The sequence below is a fragment of the Onychomys torridus genome, chromosome 6 (assembly GCF_903995425.1).
Source record: "Onychomys torridus chromosome 6, mOncTor1.1, whole genome shotgun sequence".
In the NCBI taxonomy this organism is placed as follows: domain Eukaryota; kingdom Metazoa; phylum Chordata; class Mammalia; order Rodentia; family Cricetidae; genus Onychomys; species Onychomys torridus.
Window position 1 is genome coordinate 2764914 of NC_050448.1, and position 23609 is coordinate 2788522.

At 38.3% G+C, this 23609-nt stretch overlaps 1 pseudogene; it reads left to right on the plus strand.

The window, feature by feature from the left end:
• Positions 1-18722: 18722 nt before the first annotated feature.
• On the plus strand, positions 18723-19258 carry LOC118586316 (annotated as a pseudogene).
• The last annotated feature ends 4351 nt before the right edge of the window (positions 19259-23609 follow it).

The following is a 23609-nucleotide window of genomic DNA, read 5'->3' on the forward strand; positions in this document are numbered from 1 at the left end:
GTTGATCTATTGACTTTTACCCCCTCTAAAAGCTGATTAGAAGGCTATTTTTGTTCTGCTTTGCCTTTGTTTAGGCATATATTTCATGCTTCCTAAATTGTGATAATATGGTGTGTCTGACTAATGAATCTGTCAGTGTATGAGAACAGAGTTGAAGAGAGAAGGTTGTGTCAAGTGCTTGTAGCCAGATAAACAACATCAAGGTGCTCTTTGAGGCATACTGAGAGACAGTGGATATTGTAAACAGTCTTCTTGAGAAATATGCACACTTCCTTCTACACACAAAGGCAGCCTGCTGCAGTCCCTGCCTCTTCTTGAATATTTCACTGTATTTTGTGCCAAGATCCTTTCTGCAACCCACAGGGCATTCCTCTAAATGAAAAGTAGACACTCTATGAAAAATCAGTCTTATTTCCCCTCAAGACAGATGTGGGAAAATGCAGGCCAATTCTGTTGATAGTCTCATTGCATGTACAGCCTTGAGTTTTAGCAATTTGAGAGCAATATAACTTATTTACCTGCCTCAAAAAGACAAATTGTGTGCTTGGGCCACAGTTGGAATTCTGCAAGTGTTGCCTGAGTAATGATGTAGTTTGTTTCTGGGGCTGAGTTTTGAGAGGTATTTTCTTAGCAGGGAATGTGCTATCTTAAACATTATTTCAGATATTAATAAATGTTCCAGGAAGCCAGGTCACTTTAGGACATCAACTGAAACAGTTGGTAGATAAAAATTCTGTTTCAGACAATCCATAAACAAGCACGTTTTGATTAGTGATGGTCAAAAATTGATGCAAGATGAACAATAAATCTTTGAGGCCCTCATCTCTTCTTCAAGGTCAAAAGCCAACATGTCCAGGGAGGAACAGGTAAAAATGTATAGTCTCAGGCAGAATTTTCTTGAGTAATTGTTCATTGTCTCACACTGACCTCTAGATACAAGAAAAAGAGACTGAGTAAACTGGTGTTAAATTTGCTGAGTAGTTAGGTTAGACCATCTGTGCTATGGTTAACAAGGCCCATTGGAAGTCTTTGTGTCTTGGTTTGCAGCTCTTGAGTGTTCTGCCCACTCACACACTTACTCACTATTTTGTATGCTGGCTGCTTTTGACGTCCTCACATATACTTTAAACTTGCTGCAGAAAGCAATTTCAGGACAGTCATCATTTCCTCACATAGTGTTTCCACTCTCCAACCAGAACTAGTTTTTCCACTGCACCATCTTAAAAATCAAAAGTTTTCCTACATACCTTATTAAAATATACAATTGCCTATGTGTTTACTTAGATAGCACTGGGATGTCATCCTAAGAAGCATAGAGACATATCTAATGTTTGTCAAGGCACAGAGAAAGTAAGGTGGAGGCAGACAGGAGTGTGGTCTCCAGTGTGACATTAATCTGCTTTTAAATCTACCCCCCAAAATGGGGCTTACTGTCTCAAAAATTATCATGATAAGTATTAATATGCTTAAAGCATGGCATTAATAGGTTCTCAGAGAAATCCCAACTTCCTTGAGATGGTTTATGTAGAAGGACATGGAGTCCCTGTGCTACTCAAAGATAAGCATCAGGGAAACCATGAATTTTATCACTCAGGCTTTTCTCTTCAACAGAAGGAATGTGCATACCTGTTTTGCATCCAGAAGTCTGGGAGTGGATGCTGTTTAATAACCTAGTGATCTTTTGCTATCCTGTAGAGCCAGTCTTTACCTGAATCACCCAGACTCCTGAGAATTGTTTTCCAGTCAGTAGACTCCATTCTTGTGAAAGACATCACAGGTACTTTGCAAAAGACACGTGCTTTGCAAAGGAGTTTTGATTTAGTCATGCCTTAAACTGTGTTGTGATAATTATAAGGAAACATTTTTTCCCAAAGTTGTACTGTACTTAAATATGTAAAAAATAAGCTTCTCAGTGTCAGACTCCAGAAAGTTGAACCAGCCTGGCTAAGAAAGTTGTGCTGAACCGTGTTTCCTTCTTGCCTCTCACAGTTCATTTCTCTGCTGGTCACAGCATTTACAGTGAGCCTCACAGGTTCTGCAGATTCCTGCAAAGAGCTGTTTCTTGGAAGGAGGAAGTAATAAAATACCCTCACATTTGTTTAACTATAAGTCTTACTTGTGTATGGTGATATGTTATTTGTACTGAAATGTGGTTTTATTTGTATGTTAATAAAGTTGCCTTGAGGTCAGAGCAAGCCATAGCAGAAGCTGGGTGGTGGTGGTGCATGCCTTTAATCCAGGCACTTGGGAGGTAGAGATAGGTGGATCTCTGTGTGTTCAAGGATACAGCCAGCATGGAGACACATGCCTATAATCTCAATACCAACCATAGAACACCTGGAGGTCTGTACAGGAGGCAGTGATGAGGAGGTCATGTGGTTGGGTTTACAACCAATGAGAAGGCAGAACAGAAAGTCTATGAAAAGCAAAAACACGCAGAAGTAGGTCTCTTGTGGAGAGGAAAGACAGAACAGCAGTGAAGGGTAAGGTTTTCAGCTCTCAGCTATTGCTCTGACCTCTTGGCTGTTAAATCTGTATTTGGTTCTGTGTTTATTATTTAACACGACATTTACATCTATACTTGTGAAAATATGTCACATGGCCTTTGCACAGAACAAGTTGATAGTGTAGATTGAGGTTCTTGGGCTGGAGAGATGTTTCAGTGGGTAAGTGCACTTGCTGTGAAAACCTGAAGACCTGAGTTTGGGTTACCAAAAGCCATATAATAATCCTGGTATGTCTATTACCCTAGTTGTTTGGAGAGCAGAGACATGACAATTGGTGGGGCTTGATAGGCAATCGACTAGGTCCAGGTTCGATGCCAGATGTTGCCCTAATGAATAAAGCCATGAGTGATAGAACAGGACATTCAACATCATTGTCTGCCCTCTGTGTGCTTATGGGCTCATGCACCTGTATACACATGTGCACATACACCATACACACATATACCATCTCCACACACATGAATCCAACAATGGCTTAAGCCATTGGTTCCTCCAAACTTACTCCCAATAATACATCCTAATTTTATTCAAAGACATTGAAAATAGTTTTCATTTGGTGATAGCTATGACCTACTTTGATTATTACATGAAAACACTGCCAATGTTCAATAGTAAAGGAAATGGTTTACATTGTGAGGTGTACTCACAATATAAATATGGGGGCCTAAAATACTCAGGATCAGAGCTTACTTTACCTTGTATGGCTGCGTAAGGGGATGATTGGACCATGGGCCTGGGTACCAGGTGTTTGGAAGGGATTACACTTGGCTATATCTAGAAAGGGGGTATGTCTTTTGCTCCCTCCCTCGGGCATTGTTATAAAAAGCCCTTTTGAATAAAGTTCTGGGCCGTTTGATATTGACCCAGGTCCTCCTGAAGCTATCTTGTGTTTCTGTCTTTCTTCTCATTACCTGGGTCTCTCTTTCTACCTTATGTTTTCTTCTCCCTCTCTCCTCAAGAGTATCCAGGGCAAGGTGGGGGAAGGTCCCCCACAGATGAAATATTACACAACTATTTCATGCCTTTGGAAAGAAAAACATGGTAATGGCAAAGGAAGACAGTGATGGCAAGGCTGAAAACAGCAAACTATATAACTATATATATGCTGGTCCTGATTTTATTATAAAGAAGAGGAGCCATAATGAAAAATAATAATAAGATTATATAATTTATTATAGATTTATTATGTTCTGGGGATGATGCCTTAGGATTGACATGTACTATCATGAAACCAATTTTTATTTATTTTAAGTTAGCACACAAAGTAATAAATTTTTTAGAGCACTTTTATAGATAATTTGATCTTATTCATCCTCCTCTCCTTACTCTTCATCCCTGGTCTGTCTCCCTCTTGCTGGTTCCCTCTCCTACATCACTTCTGTGCCATAACAACCCTGAGATATTTGCCTTCGAATAAAATGAATTCCATTACCCTCCTTTTTCCTCTTTCATCTTTGTTATGATCTCTTCTTCCCTTGTCATTATTCCCTTTGTAGTTTTGTGACCTACACCTCTTACACACACACACACACACACACACACACATACACACACACACACACACACACACACATACAGTAAATTCTAAGATTTGCTTGTGAATGAAAACATGTATTTGTCTTTCTGAGTTTCTGAGTCTACCTCACTTCATTTAACAAAATGGCTTCCAATTCAAACTGTTGTTTCTGAAAATGGCATGATTTCAAATTTCTTTACATTTGAATAAACTTTTATTGTATATATTCATCACATTTTCTTTATTCATCCATTAATGGATTTCAAGGCAGGCTTCATTTCTTAACAACTGTGAACTGTTGGGTTGTAAACGTGGATGTGCAAGTATCTTTTTGGGAGGATTTAGAGCATCTTGGGTATACATTCAAAGGATGAGCCTTCCCACTGACTTTGAAATGAATTAGTGTTTTCAATGGAGATGGAATTCAGACTCCCTGTTTCCTTCTTTAGGTATGTGTCCTCCTTTTCACCACACTTATTCTTAGTCCATGCAGCACAGACATAATCTTGCAATGCAATCTCATTTATTTGATCAGTGCATTTAATAAGTTTAAAGATACAGATCTGACTTCTTGACTAAATCAAAATCCATGCTTTTAGACAAGAGTATTGAAAGTTTCTTAAGAGAATATTGAGAATAGTGTTTCTAGTGCATCTAATGAGGAGGTTTTCAATGTTTCTTTTTTGTTATAGTTTTTAAAATAGTGTGTGTGTGTGTGTGTGTGTGTGTGTGTGTGTGTGTGTACAATAATGCACATAAATGAGTTCATGTGTGTATGGAAAATGGGGGACAACTTTGGATGTCATCCCCAGGAAATGATCTATTCCCTTTTGACATTGGCTGGGAGCACACCAGTTAGACTAGTCTGCCTGGTCAGAGAACCAAGAGTTGCTCCTGTCTCTGCTTCCCAGTGCTGTGATTACAAATACATATCACCTTGACCAGCTTTTTATGTGGATGCTGGAGATAAAACTCAGATTTTTGTGCTTGGAAGCAAACATTTTCTCAATTAAGCCATTTCTAGTCTTTTTGTTATTCTTTATGTTCAAAACCTATTAGCAGACAGTGTCACAATAGTGGACATGGGGCATGTCTGAAGACAATGATAGTGCAGTTTCTAGTAAATCATCATTTAATTAAATATAATTACACTGTTTTCCTCTTTCTCTCTCCTTTTCCACCCCTCCCAATTGTTTTTAATTGTAAGGAAAGAAAGCTCTGAACATAACAGCTGTATCTTACAGGGGCCAGGGGGTAGAATTAAAATCATTTTTAAGCTGTGGGACATAAGGAGGTCTGAAACCTATAAAAAATAAAAGCTGTATCTCAATCATGGAGCTGAGACATCACTTGAGAATTAAAAAAAAAAAAAAAGCCCAGGCAACTCCCACTGCTGACAAGACCAAAGTGTCAGGTAAGCTTCTGAAGTAGAAATCACTGGAGAGTATGAACAGGGCAGCAGAAACGTAGACTAAAGAAGCCCCAATCTAATGTAAAAGGCAGTTCTCTCATTCTCTCTCTCTCTCTCTTAAAGTAAGACATCTTCTATTAAGCTAAGCTTCTGACAATGTTTGCATTTTCAGATATACAAAAATAAGCAATTATAAATAATCCTTCCTGTTTAATTCTTTATTCATTCAATAAATACTTACTGAGTGTATTTAAATATGACACCAATACCCAATGATTTTATCTTCCAAATAACTTTTGGATCTGTGTTCTAGTCAAAGCCACCATCTTTTGAACATCGTATTAATTTCCTATCAATTTGGCTATACCTTTGTGCACTATCTCTTTACTCAACAATTTTTTTTTCTCTGACCATATTGCCCCAGAGATATCTTAAACTCAAAGTTTTCTTACTTCACTGTGGAATTCTCAGTGTTCTTAAGACAGTCAACTGCCTCTGGGCTATTAGGTTTTTTGTAAGGACTGGCTCTGCCAGACCTCTGTTCATTGCATGTCTCTCATTGGTTCCTCTGCCACATTTCAAGAGACTTTTCAGGACACTTCCCTCTTTCATCCAAGTGATCTTGCTCTGGAAGTTCAAGACTTTTAAACCACTGAATAGATATTAGTTGGATGCCAAATGTCTTCTATGTACCAGGGAGTATATAAAGTACTGGTGATGAACCCTGACTGAGAGACTATACCTGTGCCACAAGCTTATAACCTAGACTATAAGCTAAGGGCTTGTCACATTTGATCATGACATTTGCTGTGACTCAGTGTGAAGCAGATGATAGAACTGTGAGGAAAACCACTTTAGGAGCACTATTGGCTAAGGATAAAAGATTTTAGCTGAATTTTAAAAGACAAGAAAGGGCTAAAGAGGGAAAGGCCCAATAAGGGCTACAGAGGTGGATGGAGGGCAGGACCACAGAAGTAATGACTCATGGAACCTGTGTAAATCAAGTTATGGTCAGTGTGTCACACCCATCTCATATCATTAGAGGTCAAATGCAAAGTAACTTCTTTTGGCAGAGACTGTAACCTGAATCTCAGATTCAGTTCTGGTCTATGTAATAATCCTTAAGAAGAATATAATGACCTCCAAGAAAACTAAGGTTTTCCAAAGACTGATAAACCCATAAAGAGTTTGAACTCACTTTAGCCATTCCCTGAATGTTAAGGCAGGTAATTTGATACTTTTATAAAACTGGAATTTTTATTTTCTTCTAAATTCCATTTTGATATGCAGGTAAACAGATTTAATGTCTTCTCATAATAAATCACTCCTTCAATCTTACAAATTATAGGAGACAATTAGAAACTGGACCCCTTTAAATTAATTGACCATGGTCTGGGTTTACAGCAGGGTCTATCAGAGTACATGTCTTTACCTCCAAGATCCTGATTTCAGTTTTGAGAGAAAACATTCTTTCTTGGTACCAGAGATGTAGAGAGCTTGGTTCTGCTGTTTCTACATCCTGTGATGTGATTAAAAGTACTGACTTTGGGGCTTGGGATATCATTTAGTAGTAGAATACTTATCTAGTATGTACAAACCCTTGGATCAAACCCCAGCACACACACACACACACACACACACACACACACACACACACACACACTGAAGGAAGAAAGAGGGATGGAGGGAGGGAAGAAAGGAGAGAGAGACATACAGAAAGAGGGGGCAGAGAATTAGGTACACACCTCAAAACTGAAACCAATTTCTTTTTTTAACTTTCTTTTTTCTTATTCTTTGTCTTTCACATCATGCCTCCCCTCACATCCAACCTCTGTCTCTGCAACTCCCCTCCCCAAATAAAACACATAAAATTTAAGAGAAAAAAGGAAGAAAGGGAAAATCTTGTCATGGAAGCTTCAGTATGACACAGTGAGTCATATAGTAAAACCCTTTATTCACACATCTTTACATGTAGGCATTCATCACAAAGGATCAGTGGTCTGGTTCTAGACCCCTGATCTCTGCTACACTATTGACATATGGGCTAGCATCAGCTGTAGGGCTCTCAGTTGTACATAGACTATGTTTTCAGCTAACACAATGAGTGATCACTGGATACCAATAATATGCCAAGCATCACTGAGGATTCTAAATGGTTGGAGCATGGTGCTTGAGTGGTGGGGTAATCTAATATGACTATAAATGACAACCTTGAAACACCTGAATAGTGTAAAATGCTAAACTATGGTTAAAAGCAATTTTCTAGAGAGCTTAATTCCTTACACCAGCATTTGCAAAAGCTCATTGTTGTCAAGCTTGGGTCAGGTTCTAATGGAAATAGCATTTTAGGCAGTGTTACACTGAAAGTACATTCCAAAGAGTAGGGAGACAAAGACCAGGCTACTGGAAGCACAGGGTAGACCAGAAGACTGCCCTGCAGAGTTGCATGAAGTCAAAATTATTTGTGGTCTTTGTTTATGCTTATTTATTCTGGGCCCAGTAGCACAAACAAAATGCACACAATGAAATCTTGGCTCATATATCTCCTTTTTATTATATACCCAGTTTCATTTGTCCTTTCTCTACCCTCAAGTTTATGATTTCTTAACCTAAGGACTGATTGTAATTCTTCTTTAAAGGAGGCATTTGGGAACTGACAAGGAGAGATGGAAAGACTGCATAATAAAAAGAACTAAAAAGATTCATTTGAGTGGATGTGTAACTCAGAATTCCTGAAGAGCACTTTTCTGTAAATACAGACTGATGTGTAGTTCCTCAAACATGCTGGATGATGGTCATTATTCTATCTGCCACCCTTGATCACTTAAGTTCATTCCACGTGTAATCCCTATTTTAAATCCATCTTTATTTACCAGAACCATTTTCTCTTTAGTGTGGACAACAGAATTTAGGTTTATAGCTTCCCACAAACAGCATAAAAACCTTTTAAATTATATAGCATAGATGGATTTTCACCCCTTCCTCTAAACACAATACATATACTGTCTCTGGGGCTCACTTAAAGATTCCTTACTTATAATAAAAGTACTACTTTTGGTACATATATGGGGCAGACACACCACATCACTGCACATGCTTGCTCAGAGAGCAGTGTCACCAGTGAGGCTGAAACACAAAGCCCAAGTCCCCTGATTCTTATAGCATACAGCACCTTAAATGGTGTACTTGTTAACCATTTTCTTCTCAAATGTGCAATGCAGTACCTACTATCTCCCAAGAGGACCTGTTAATTTGAATTATGTTATTGTTGGAGAGCTTCTCTCCAGGTGCCACCAAGCCCCCACAGTCCCAAAACCCACATATAAAATAATCACTCAGACACTTATATTACTTATAAACTGTATGGATGTGGCAGGCTTCTTGTTATCTACTTCTTCTATCTTAAATTAACCCATTTCTATTAATCTGTAGTTTGCCACATGGCTTGTGGCTTACCTGTACCTTACGTCTTGCTTGTCATGTGGGCGGCTGGCAGCTCTCTCTGCCTCAGCCTTCCTGTTCCCAGAATTCTCTTCTCTGCTTGTTCTGCCTATACTCCCTGCCTGGCCACTGGCCAATCAGCATTTTATTAACACAGAGCAATATCCACAGCATGTCCCCTTTTCTTTTTCTTGTTTTTAAAGGAAGGTTTTAACTTTTATATAGTAAAATTACATATAACAAAACAATTATTAAGCAAGAATTATAGTTACAATATTAAGGAAGATATCCTATCTATCTTATATTTGTGAGTCTAAGATTTTTATATCTAATTTATCTTTTATCATAACTGAGGAAATTATAACTATCTAGTCTTCAACCACATCAAAGACCTCAGAAGGATATACTATTACCTGGGAAATGGGAGAAAGATGCAAGCAACTTTTGGGAGTCTTGCAGTGTAGACAGAGACAGCTGGCAGTCTGGACAGTCACCTAATGTTTTTTTGTAAAGTTGGGGCATCTGTCTTCAGCCCACAGTTCTAGAGTCTCTTGGTCACTTCTCTCAGTGTCTTGTAGAATGTCTGGCAATTTCCTCTGAGAAGCAGGAACCTGAAGGACTATTTTGCCAAGCAAAGTTTAGTGGTCACCTTTCTATGGGTCCTGCATGTCCAGTCGATCAAGCAGTCCAGGCAAGAACAGTGTCTTGCCCAAATGGCTATTTTTGCCAAGGTGAAGATAAACTCCATATGAAGTGTTTTCAATGCCCATCCTCCTCTCTGAAGTAAATCAGTGCTGCCAGGAGCAGACATGTCTCACTGTCCAGAAAGTCTAAATTTTAAAAATATTTTGAATGCCATACTCTGTAGGTCTTTGAAGTATTTGAAGATTACCTATCTATCTGAAATATCTCTGTGTATACCTAGAAGACTTAACTAACATGGCTACAAGCATGATTATCATAGATGACTAATTTTTAATTATCCATTACAATTTTAAATGAGCTGTACAAACATAATACCTGAAGAAAGAAACAGAAAGAGTAGAAATATACACACAGTATAACAAAATTAACTTTAAGTTTGTATCAATAAACTAATATCTATACCAATGTAAAACATTTTAAACAAGCTGTTGCTCTTTATATGTAAGTTCATTAATCTCCCCATTCATCCTATTATATCTATATCATATCCCCTTTTCTTCTTTAGAAAGAGATCACATTTATAATCAACCTGATTTAAATAAAAATATTGTTTTTTTTTTTTCCTGTCCCACAATAGAAGGCTCTTCTGATTTGGGACACAAGAATCTTTTAACTTTTTTTTTATCAATATGTCTGAGTTTAGAGATGGAGTGAGCCAATTCCATCTCCAAAGCCAGCTTGATATAATTGGGAATTTGGGCATAGTTTTTCTTACTACTTCCTGCTGGAGGGGAGCGCTGTATCTTATGGGGACATAAAGAAAATTTTAGGATTATGGAGTAGTCCATGAAGGTGTATCATTTGAGCCAGTTGTTTTGAAACTGTTTTGGATGTTGGATCATCTGGGCCATGGTGTCATGGGAGACCTTTCAGGAGATCTTTGCTAGTCAAACCTGATGTTTCTTAATCTGGAACAAATCCATGGCCTCTGGCTTTTGTGGAAACAAAAGCAGAGCATCCTTTCCAAAGCAACATATCTTTAGATTCAAATTTTGAAGTCAAGGTGTTTTTAAAATATACATAATGGCTTAACTCTGCTGCTTTTACAATCAAATATCTCTTTTCAGTTAAATACCCCAAAGACAATACAATCCAGAATCTGTGTAATATCCATCTTTACATGGCTTATTTTTTTATACTACCTTTACTGTCTTTTTAAATATCTTATTTTTAAAAACTATTTGTTTATATAACTGTATATATTCCCTTTTCTCTCTCTTTTAAGCCCACATACATTTTTACACACATTATAAGGCATTTAAAGTCTTGTTCCATCTGAATTTGTCTTATTGTGAATCAATTGCTTTAAAGTGCAGCATTTCTAAGACTGAAATGCCACTGTGGCTGTTGGTTCTGTCCCCCTCAGCTTCCCAACATGGTGATGGTACAGTTTACCACCAGCTCTGGGTCTGGAGCTATGTGTACCATCAATTATCAGAAGCAGTTCTATCAAAGCAGTGCATAGCCTAGAAACCTTGTTTTTTTAAAAAACTAGCTAAGGCTAAATCCACCACACAGCAGAGTAAAGTGTTGTTTGTAGACTCCTCATTCCCCCCACACTGCATGTCAAACACATACACCAGGAACCCACCATAGTAGTTCAAACTGGCAGGCTGCCGCTAACTTGAGAGAGATGACTAGGAAACTGTTTTTAGCTCAAGTTTTAGAATCTTTTTTTAAAGGTTTTAGGTGGAAACTCTTGTCCCACATTGGGCACCATTAATTGTTGGAGAGTTTCTCTCCAGGTGCCACCAAGCCCCAGCAGTCCCACAACCCATGTAAAAATAATCACTCAGACACTTTTATTACTTATAAACTGTATGGCCATGGCAGGCTTCTTGTTATCTACTTCTTCTACATTAAATTAACCCATTTCTATTAATCTATATGTTGCCACATGGCTCATGGCTTACCTGTACCTTACATCCTTCTTGTCATGTCGGTGGCTGGCAGCTCTCTCCGCCTCAGCCTTCCTGTTCCCAGAATTCTCTTCTCTGTTTGTCCAGCCTATACTTCCTGCCTGGCCACTGGCCAATCAGCATTTTATTTACACAGAGTGATATCCACAGCATTGTATACTCTGGGCCAGATGCAGAGAGTTCAGGGTTCATGTTTTTGAGAGGGAAAAATGATGGGAAAATGGGGAAAAATGGTCCACTTCTTGGAGATTCCTTAACAAGAAAGCAGGTTTACTTATGAAGAGAACAAAGTTACTTTTCTTTGACATGACCCTTTCTAGCACCAGCTTGTTTATCCTGTGCTGGTTACATGTAAAACTTTCTGTATGAGAACCTTTATGAGAAACATAGTTAACTGAACACAGAGAAAGTTGATTGATTGCTGAGAGTCAAGACAACAAAACCAACTAAGGAAAATAATGTATTCTTTGCCATAAGCTATTATATATACTTGACTACTTGTAACAATGTTCCATGTCTCACTGTATGGTGGTTTATAATTTGGAAATATTTGTCTCTATTCTCTCTTGTTTGAGTGCTGCAAGTATGAGAGGGACAGAGGATAGGTAGATCTTATTATCCTCATGGTACTAGAGGGGAGACCCAGACACAGAATGTGAGTAAGAAAATGGGCCTACGTGGTCCTCTGCTTAGACTTTCACTTTATTTTTAGATTTATTGTATTTTAAAGTGTGTGTGTGTGTGTGTGTGTGTGTGTGTGTGTGTGTGTGTAGTGCAAATGAGTGTGGGTGCTACAAAGGCCAAGGAGGGTGTCAGATCCATTAGCACTGGAGTTACAGGTAGTTGCGGGCTACTTAAAGGAATGCTGGAAACTGAACTCAGGTCTTCTGCAAGAATAGCAAGCACTCTTTGTCCCCAAGATATCTCTCTTGTCCCGACTTTAATTTTCTGATTTAAGTTCAATGTCCTTTTGTTATCTTGACTTTTAGTTGAAACACTACCCCATTTCCCAAGTCTTCTGAGAAACCTTTCCTGCACTTGATAGGAAAGACTTTCCATTAAGGTCCTACAGAAATCATTGTGTAAATCACCCAAATTGTCAAGTATTGTGGATTCAAATTTCTTCTTTCTTAATTACTTAAGCACACATGCCTATTTATCAGTGTACCTGAACCCTAGGAGCAGGCACAACAATGCTAAATGGAACATTTAACAGGGACTAGCTTTTTATTAATTTTGGTTATGATAGTGAAAATGTACAACTTCACATTGAACAAAACAGTATATGCAAGTGATTCCTATGTTTCACCTGCCCCTTTGACTCATATAAATTTTGTCAACAAAATGAAACACATGAATTTTTCCTGGGATGCCTAAGTAAAATCTAAATTGGGGTCTTTAATTTTTGTTGTATATTATGTATTACTGAGAATATGAAGAAAATTATAGGTTTGTGTGTGGAACCAGTCCCCACAATTATTTACCCCAGGGACTCTTGAGGAATGAGGGATAAGAGACTTAGTTAGAAATAGGTGGGGAGAGAAACAGAGAAAAAAACCTGGGATAAGCTTGAGTGGGCCTGGATTCTTATCCCCAGCCCAGAACTTTATTCTAAAGGTCTATTTATAACAATGCCAAGAGGTCGAGCAAAAGACCTCCCTCTTGCTAGTTATAGTCAAGTTTAGACCCTCACAAACACCTGATACTCAGGCTTGTGGTCCAATCAACCTCTTATGCAGTATTGCTGGTTATAGCCACTAGGAAACCTAGTTGGCTCCAACATTAAAATCAGTATCAAAAAAGTAAGAATTCATTCTTGTGTCATAAAGAAGATGATTCTGTTGCCTGACAGTAGCCACATTCAAGCACAAGTTAGTCATTCTGAAAGAAAGGAAGAGCTTAACTTCATGACATCCTTGTTGGTATCCAGTCAGATAGATGTGCTTCTACCTTCACTTTTTATCCTTATAAATTCCTCTAGTGCATTCACTATACTTTGGGAAAAAGAGATAAAAGTATTTATTTAAATTACTCATGTACTAGTTCATATGCTAGATTGTATAGAGTTCAACAGAGACTCAAATCTATGGGAGATGTGGGTTTCTTTCTATGTACTAGAATGTATTAAAAATGTTGTGAATTCTTGACAAGAGGGTAAGAACTCAGAGAGTAGATAGTGTTTATTTGAGTCAGGGAGTGAAAATAAGGATGTGTCCTCTAGGCAGAAAAGAGAGAAAGGTAGAGTGTCTCAGAAAAGCAGTCATTAATTTACTTGTTTCCAGAGATGCAGTAGGACATGTTCCACCATAGGCAGTAAATGGTATGCTATGTGCAGGGAGTCAAGTCTGAGGTAAGAACCTGAGTAGGCAAAAGGAATTCAGAGCTCAGATTGAAAGGATCTTTGAAATATGGTAACATGTGTGATCCTTATTGTACCATTGTGAATATACAGATTGGGAAATGACAATCTGCCTACAGTTCCTCAGTATCATGGCAGGATTAGAGTTACTGATAGTCGATACTACTGATGCAGCAGTCTGATACCACAAGCTTGATGCTAGGAATACAGCCACCAGAGCAGAAAGAAATGCTTGCCATCATTCTATGTGTGAACTACAAAAGCTCTTAAGGCAATAAAAATTCCCTTGGATTGCCCATAAATGACAGAGGAAAGCCAAAGGCTGATTGATCTGGCTGCCTGAGAATTTGATAAAACATTTTGTGACATGGATCAACATTCTTGCTGAAATTTTAATGGGAGCCAACATTTGTTTCCAGCTGAAAAATGTACAGTCTCTGTCTCTAATTACTTATGCATCATATAGCTCTGTACTGAACCCTGATCATTTGTCTATTTAATTCAGTGCATATAGTGAAACTGTATTCATTTCATTCAGTTATTTGTTCAACTCTAGTGGCAGGTCCATAAGGCTAATCAGAACCTCAGTGGTAGGAGTCACAAATCTCTGGGAGTCATCCCTAGTATCATTTCTATCTAGAAGCAGATTCAGGAACAAGTTGTTATGTAGATTTGGTTTTTTTCCCCTTGCTATTGAACCACCTCAGAATTTGAGGAATATGAGCTTTTACTATGATTTGTGGATGGAAGGTTTTTATGCTTACTCACTACAACTTCTAGATGACTATGTAAAAATAAAATCTATAGAAGTCAAATCTCTTAATTCCTTTTGGTACTATGTAGACCTCCTGCCCCTACTAAGTGAACTTAGGATTCATGTAAGTATTTTGGATGAAAGATTTGATTAAGATTATGGTCCTGGAAGGTTTGAAATTGGGTCTATTGAACTCATCTTGCTAAAGGGCATTGAAAATCTCCCTGTGGCAGACCCTAATCTAAAGGTCAAGGTAGACAGAAGGTGAAATTGTGGTTGACTCTGCAACCAGGGAGGCACCTTGTGGCAATTTGAATAAGAATGTCCCCATAGCCTCACAGATTTGGATGTCTAGTCCTCAAGAAGTGGCACTGCTTGAGAAGGATTAGGAGGTGCAGCCTAGTTGGAGAAAGTGTGTCACTGGGGATGGCTTTGGGGTTTCAAAGGCCCAAGCCAGGTCCAGTGGTTCTCTACTTCTACTATTTGTGGATCCATATGTAGAACTCTTAGCTACTTCTCCAACAGCACATCTGCCTGTGTGCTGCCATCCTCCCACCATGATGAAAATGGACTAAGCCTCTGAAAATTAAAGCAAGCCCCAATTAATTCCTTTCTCTTAAAAGAATTGCCTTGATCATGGTGTCTCTTCACAGCAATAGAATATTGACTAAGACACACATAAAGTAGAATAGCAGTGGATGTAATCCAACCAACTTCACTGAGATGCTCAATATAACCCTGTAAGCAACCAGGGTTGTTTCATCCTTCTGGACACAGCACTGGAAAGAGCTTTTACTGAAATAGTCATTCCAGATTTATTTATCTGACTTCACCTGTAGTATCATATGATTTGGTAAGATCTCAAAAATAGTTTATATTTTCCTCTTGGGTGGATTGGGGTGGGACACACCCTAGCTACATTTCAATACAGAGGGTGGTATTCTCTTCTGTAAACAAATAAAAATATTATTTTGGTAACTCATTCTACTATCACCCTATCCCATGAAATAATTCATTTAGGTAGTCTGAGATGTCTATTGACTTCCCTTGAAGTTGTCTCTACTCATTGTTTGCTAAAGCTGACCACAGTTCAATAAGTTTTTATTTTTCTTTCAAGTGTTATTTTTAACTTCTTTGGCTAGATTAAAAATTATAACATTTATTTCATTCTTTGGCTTATAATATTTTCACAGGCATGTCTCTTATTCTCTTCTATAGGTAGATAAATTAACTTTCATCCCTCTTAGTACAAGGTCATTGAGGCTTAGAGAGGATGAATAGGTTGATTAAATTGTTCAAGGCTTAGTAGAGAGTAGATATAAATTTAAACCTGAGTCACTCTCTGTATTAGTCAGGGTTCTGTAAAGGAACAAAGCTAACAGAATGAAGAAATATTAACTAGTTGGGGCTTTATTAGATAGGCTTAGGCAATATAATCTGGGTAGTCCAACAGTTGCTCTCTCACACTGAAAAGGATGAGGATACTGTAGTTACTAAGTCCATGAGGCTGGAGATCTCAGCAGTCTCCATCTGGCTTTGAAGGCCTGGAGGATTCTTGGAGTACTGTTGGTCTTCAGTTTCCATTGCAGTCTGAAGAAAGCTGGTTCTAATGTCAATGAAGAAATACAGCAGCAATACAATACATGAACTTGCCAGCAAGAATGAAGGTAAACAGGCAAAATAAAAAAGTTTTATTTTTTCATGCTTTCTTATGTAAGCTGCCACCAGAAAATGCCACCCAGATTTAGCATGGGTCTTTCTGATTCAAATAATTTGATTAAGAAAATAGACTGTCCAGAGGCTTGGGTTTGAGTTTATTCCAAATCCTGTCAAGTTGATAAACGATGATTTGCTGTCACACTCCCAATCCTTAATTTAATTTCCATGTTTTACTCCAGACATAAGATTTTTTTTTTTCTAGGCAAGCGCTCTACCACTGAGCTAAATCCCCAAACAAGATCGTTTATTATCATCACACATGTTTTGCTCATTAAAGGATTTTTGGAGTTACTTTTAGTAATATATTACAAAATAGAAAATACAAGGATACAGATGTAGCAACAGTAGGTATGGTTTTATAAAACTTGTTATAAGTTTATATAGGTAAACTGAATCACATTGCAAAATGGATTTATTACTATGCTATGACAAATCTAAAGAAAGAGTGTTGTGTGTATAGAAGCAGTTAAGATAATCTGCTTAGATGTCATTAGGAAGGGCAAATATGAATATATTAGTGTTGGAAGAATTTACAGCAATAGATTATTGAATGTGAATAACACATGGTACATGATACTAGAGTCTTAATCCTCTTCTGGTGCTTATTACCTTCTGTGATTATGTTCTTTTTCTAAAACTATGGGTGACACCTTTTGTTAAGTGTTGTGAGGACAAGGACATAGCTTGTTTGGAGTCCTCAGTCCCTAAGCAGGGAAGGGGCTCCACACTCTTTGAATGTATAAAAGGAGGCATGAGGATAGCTTACTTTCTTCTAAAAGAAAATTATCCCAGGGAAGCACATCTTTAATATGGTGAAATTTATAATCAGCTGTCTCATTTTGTACCTGTTTCTTCCTCCCAAAAATAAATCATTAGTTGGGCCAGAGAAATGGCTCCGTGGTTAGGAGCACTTGCTGCATACACAAAGGATCGGAATTCATTTTCCTGCACTTACATGGCAGCTCAGAGCTGTCTGTAACTCTAGTTCTAGGCTATCCAAAACTCCCTTTTGGCCTTTTTGGGCACTGCAAGTATGTGGTGCATATGGATGCATGAAGGAAAACTTTCACACACACAAACAAATAAATCTTTAAAAAAATCAATCATTCTTCTATGTGAAAAACAGATTGAATAAGCCACCAACACTTTCTTAGAAAGCACATGAGATGGACTGGCCATGGTAGCTACTTCTCTGTACTGATGTAGCTGGAGGGAGGCCTTTTCCAATGACAGAATATAAAATCTGTTGATAGATGAATCATGTAAAGGAAGCAAACATGCACACACATCCTTTTATGTCTTATCTTCCATCTTGGATTCAACCAAAATCACTGGTGCTAAGAGATCATATTTCATGAGTCAAAAAGCCTTTCAGAAAACTCTGATTTATACTTTCTTTCTTCTTTTATTATTTTTTTTCTAGAAGCAGAGTCTTACTGTCTAAATCAGAGTGGCCTAAAATCTCACTGTGAACTAAGGCTAGCTTCAGTCTCAATACTTTTCTGCCTCAGCTTAATGTGTGTTGGTATAACAGGTGTGTGTTCCACACCTGGGTTCCTATTTCTTTTTGTACAGAGGAATATAAATATGTGTCACAAAGTCCTTAGGGTTTCCTAAAAATTACCTTATGTAGTCTTTATTTTAGTATTTTTTTAAATCTAAAACATGTCAAAGTGAATTATTGAACCAAAGGTTCATAGAAAATGAATTTTGACTTTAGATGTTTAGAGCTAAAAAGTGTTTTTTCTCTTTAAAATAAGCAAGAAAAAGAAGTAGGGTATTTCTCAGGAGCTGCAGCCATGGGTTGTACCAACAAAAGCACTTGGAATTTAGGAACTTAATTGAGAAATTTTTGTTTATTTGCTGTTAACAAAAGAAAAGAAGATTTTTATTGCTTTATTTTTCAGAAGCCAAACATATTCTCTAAATATTATAGCAAACATTGTGTTAGGTACTAATTGTGGTGGTTTGAATAAGAATGGCCCCATAGGCCTATAGATTTGAATGCCTGGTGACCAGGGAGTGGGACTATTGAAAGGATTGGGAGATGAGACATTGTTGGAGGAAGTGTCACTGGGTGGGCATTGAGGTTTCAAAAGCCCATTTCAAGCCTAGAGTCTATGTCAATGGGTCAGGATGTAGATCTTAGCTACTTCTCAAGTGTCATTTCTGCCTGTGTGCTGCCATGCTTCCTATCATGATTATAGTGGACTAACCCTCCTGAACTCTAAGCAAGTCTCAATTAAGTATTTTCTTGTATAAGAGATGCCTTGGTCATGGTGTCACCTTACAGCAGTAGAACATTGACTAAGACAATGTGATAACAATGAAATACAACTGTGCTCACAGAGTAGTGGAAATGGAAGAGATGGGTCACGCTCTTTTCCCTTCGGCAGAGAAGAGGCGATGGCGGCGATGGCATCTTTTGGCGCTGTGGCGCTACTCCTGCTGTCCGGCTTATCTTGCTGCTCAGCAGAGGCTTGCCTGGAGCCCCAGATCACCCCTTCTTACTATGCAACCTCAGATGCATCATTTCTACAGAGACCGTATTCATCGTGGAGATCTCACTGACTTGCAAGAACAGTGTGCAGAACATGGCTCTTTATGCTGACGTTAGTGGAAAACAATTTCCTGTAACCCGGGGCCAGGATGTGGGCCGATATCAGGTTTCATGGAGCTTGGAGCATAAGAGCGCCCACACAGGCACTTATGAAGTCAGATTCTTCGATGAAGAGTCCTACAGCCTCCTAAGGAAGGCTCAGAGAAATAATGAGGATGTTTCCATCATCCCGCCTCTGTTTACAGTCAGTGTGGACTAAAGGGGCACCTGGAATGGGCCGTGGGCCTCTGCGAAAGTGCTGGCTGCGGTAATTGGCATAGTGATCTATTACCTAGCCTTCAGTGCAAAGAGCCACATCCAGGCCTGAGGGCAGCATCCTTAGCCTTCTATTGCTTCTTTCAATAAACAGTTGCTATTTGAAAAAAGAAAAGAAAAGAAAAAAAATGAAAAAAAAAGAAAAGAAAAAAAGAGATGGGCCACAATGGGGACGACACATAGTATTATATGAGTTCAACAGGATGCCTTTCAGAATGGGGAAGGCTGAGGAATGCTTCTCAGAGAAAGTAGAAATTGGAAATGAAGCATAAGAAGAGAGGGAAAATTCACTGGAATGATCAAATGATAATCCAAGGGGCAAGAAAGAGAGGATATGTCTTTTTGTTGTTGTTTTGTTTTTGAGGACTTCTGAGTAGTTCTGTATGCTCAGTTCTGTAGTGATTCTGTATTGAGTATCACTTCAGGGACTTGATCTGATTGAAGTGAAAGGGCATAAAGAACACACATACACACACACACACACACACACAGAGAGAGAGAGAGAGAGAGAGAGAGAGAGAGAGAGAGAGAGAGAGAGAGAGAGAGAGAGAGAGAGAGAGAGAGAAGGTATAGTCTGGGCTCTCCCATGAAGCTAAGCTCAGAGTGCTAATTACATAGAGCTGAACAGAGAGGCAGGGTTATTGCATACAGCTGAACTGGGGAGAGGGTTATCACATACAGATAAACAAGGAAGAAGAGCTAATGGTATGCAGCTACATAAGGAGACAGGTTTGGCTAATCTCAGTAGGAGCAGTCTCTGTAGGAGAGCAGTCTCCAGTTCATAAATATCCTAGTACAGAGAGCTATGTTGGACATATTTTTGCACATCCTATCAGTATTCAACACATGGACCAGAGAGGAAGTTTTTTCAATTCCTCTGAGTCTCATTCTGGTGAGAAGGCTTTGCTATTTTTCCATTTCTCTGAGGATAGAGTCCTTAGCATGGCTGTCTTATGTCATTAACATATTCACTTAGTACTACACATACTCATGGTTTCCTTTGCTCTCCCCAGACCAGTTAGACAGCTAGCCTTGTCATTTTGACACAGCCTAGAATTACCTGGGAAGAGTGTCAATGAGGAATTATCAGCATTGGGTTTGCTTGTAGGCATATTAATGGGGGGATTGTTTTGAGTTAATTGGTGTGCCTGCTGGGGGCAGCACCATTGCCTAGGCAAGGGGTCCTGAGATGCATAAAAATGGAGAAATAGAACTGAGCATAAGAAATGAACATGTGAGCATGCATATTTCTTATTCCTATTGACTATGGATATGATGTGACTCTTTGTTTGAAATTCCTGCCTTGAATTCCCTACAATGGTACACTATAATCTAGAATGGTGATAAGAAATGAACTTTCTTCTTCCCTAAAGGTTTTATTTTTTAGATTAGTTATTACAGCAACAGAAATGAAATGAGGGCCACCATATTTGAAGAAGATGGCTGACAATGTAGAAAGATGGGGCTAGGAGAGAAAATCCAGGATAACAGGTGCACTAAAGTATGTTCTAGAGTTTGTTCTAAATCCTGACAGGAAAGGGTATGTGTTGAAGGATTTTCATTAGAGAACGGAGTTGGCTTAGGAGAAAGTTGGGGTGATTCCTTGCAGTATTGAAGTCACCTTTCCTCTTTCCCTTCTGTGGGAGACAAGGCAGCAGCAAATGATGCAGGAAGCCACATCATTCCTTTGTTAAATAGAAGGCAAAGAACAGAGCATCATCTTCCCTAAACCTGAGATTAACCAACCACAACTTAAGTCCTGTCACAAACCCTTACATATCCAGAGGAAATAATTTTTTCACTCTGTATATAAAGAAGGAATTGCCAAAAAATATTACAGTCCTCAGGGCAGTGTGGGCATTAAATCCAGTGGGTTTGACTTAGAAAACAGAGCTTTATTAACATATATTTTTCTTCCTTTTCACTTAAGGTAAAATGAAAAGAAATGAGTCTGTGCAGAAAGACCTTTCTGTTCAACGTTCTTGCTTAGAGTTTCTGCTTCTTTTTGCCTGAGAACTCTATATTAATGTTCCCCTAGGGAAAATTAAACTTAGACCTAGGTATATACTCTTCTTAACTTCTGGCATCTTTGATCTAGCTTCCTGGTGGTCCAGTTTGCCTCTTCTCTTCTCTGGAATGTAAGTCTTTAAAAGAGTTTTCAAGCATATATGAAGTTTGCTTAAAGAAAAAAAAATCCTCATTAAGCAAGTCTTTCTCTTGATGTAAACTACCGTTCCTCTTGTGTCATTTTGCACACATGTCTGGGATTTTGTTTGAAACCTCAGGCACACACAGACCACAGTGTGTAGGTCAGTGCAGGTTACTCAAAAAACAAAACAAAGGAACAATTCTCAACACTTGTTAAAACAAAACTACAGCAATCCATGATCATTCTGTGGAGCAGAGGTCCAGGTATAACATTCTGGATGACACCATTACAAACACAACTGTAACATCTTAATTTCAAAAATTAAAATAAAAACAAAATGTGTATGTTTAATTAATGGCTCAACATTTCTTTATTAGATTACTTCTTAGTGCCTGGTTACACAACAGAGTCTCTGATAATAGAAATAACTATGCTAGATTTTCATGACATTCTGTTTCTAGACAAGGAAAAAGGGAAAAAAAGTATGGATGAAGTGTTTCTAATATTTTATAATGCAGAATCCAAACTGATGAACATCACTTCATTTCCTGTTTCATTGTTAAAATTACTCTTAATCAATGTGTTAATTTATTTTATTTGTTTTTTTCAAATATTTTATTAGCATGTAAAATTTATTATAGTAGAACCATGTTCTATTCCAATTACTTTAGCACCTTTAATGTTATGTGTATAAAATGCACTCTTAGGAGTCTGGAGTCCTGAGACTGGATGAAGTACTTGTTCATGTTAAAAGCTATGCTTCTTCATCAGTTAAGAGATTTTCAAACCAGGGAAATTGGGGGGGGGGGTAAGATTTGAGGTTGTATGTTGAAGCTGCACTTAGTTGAGGTCCTGCCCCCTTTAATGTGACAGACCCTGTCTATGATATATTTAATTATTTTCAGTGCCTTAGCAAACAAGGAGAGAGTCAGGTGAAGTCTATCTGTCTGAGATTTCTAAACTAGAAGAGAAACTGGTAGTGCAATGGTTTGCAGAATCCCAATGTCCTTCTTTTGAAAGATGAAAGCAAGATTTCAATTTCTAAAATGCTTTATTCTGCTTTCTGGGGCACTCTGTCTTTTTATTTCAGCAGGTAAATCATGTTCCTGTTTAATGGCGAACTCAGTGTTGGCATCATATGCAAAAAATTTGAATGTATGCATGCCAGAAACACTTCTCTTTGTCTTCCACATTTTTGTCTTTTTAGTCTTACAAGGACACAATCCAAGACCAACAATTCTCTCTCTGTCTTGCTGTGCTGTGCTGTGCTGTGTGTGTGTGTGTGTGTGTGTGTGTGTGTATGTGTGTGTGTGTGTGTGTGTGTGTGTGTGTGTGTGTGTACATGGATGCTATATATATGTAAGTGGGGCAGGACTGGGGATACAAGTGTGGAGGATAGAAGAGAATGTTGTGTGTTAATCCTTGACTTGTTTGAGACAAGGTCTTTTGGTATTCACTGTTACTGCATTTCTGCCTAGCTGGTCCCTGAGCTTCAGGCAACCTCTCTTTCTGCTTCCCATTTCATAGTGGGTTTCTGGGATTGGAGATGTGTATTAGTGACTTTGGCTATTTGTATGTGCTTTGAGGATCTGATCTCAGGTATTCAGGCTTGCATGACAAATGTTTTATTCCCAGAACTGTTTCCTCAGCCTCATACTCAGTCTCATGTTTATCTCTTAGTCTGATTTCATCCATTCTTTATGTACCATCTTGTACTTGTTCTTTGTTCTCCACATGTGCTTGTGATCCTGGTATCAAAATTGAACTGCAAAAGAAGAGATTAAGCTAGATTATAAACCCTGCATGGGAAGGGGCAAAGTATGCACTGTCTATTTTTATATCTGTTAAGTAGTAGGTTGAGAAAACTTAAAAACAATAATGAAGAGATGTTACCCTTTGAGAAAAGGACAATGAAGGAAACATTAAGATATGAAGCAGTCTGGGAATTCAGAATGACCTTTGCTAAATAATTTTCAATTAAGACAAAGGTCCTAGAAAAATAAGTTCTGTGGTCATTTTGGGGCTGAGGATATGAATACTCCAAGGTTCATGACATCATGTCCACAGACTGACTAACCAGGAATACTCCCAGTCCATCTAATGAGCCAGAAGCATTACTTATAATTTAACCTTTGCCTGTCTACATCACTCCATCCTTCACCAGGAGCCACATACTGCTTTCCTTTCAGCAAAACCCCCACATTCCATATATTTCTCTTATCCTTAAAAATTCATGCCCTGACTGTTGATTAAA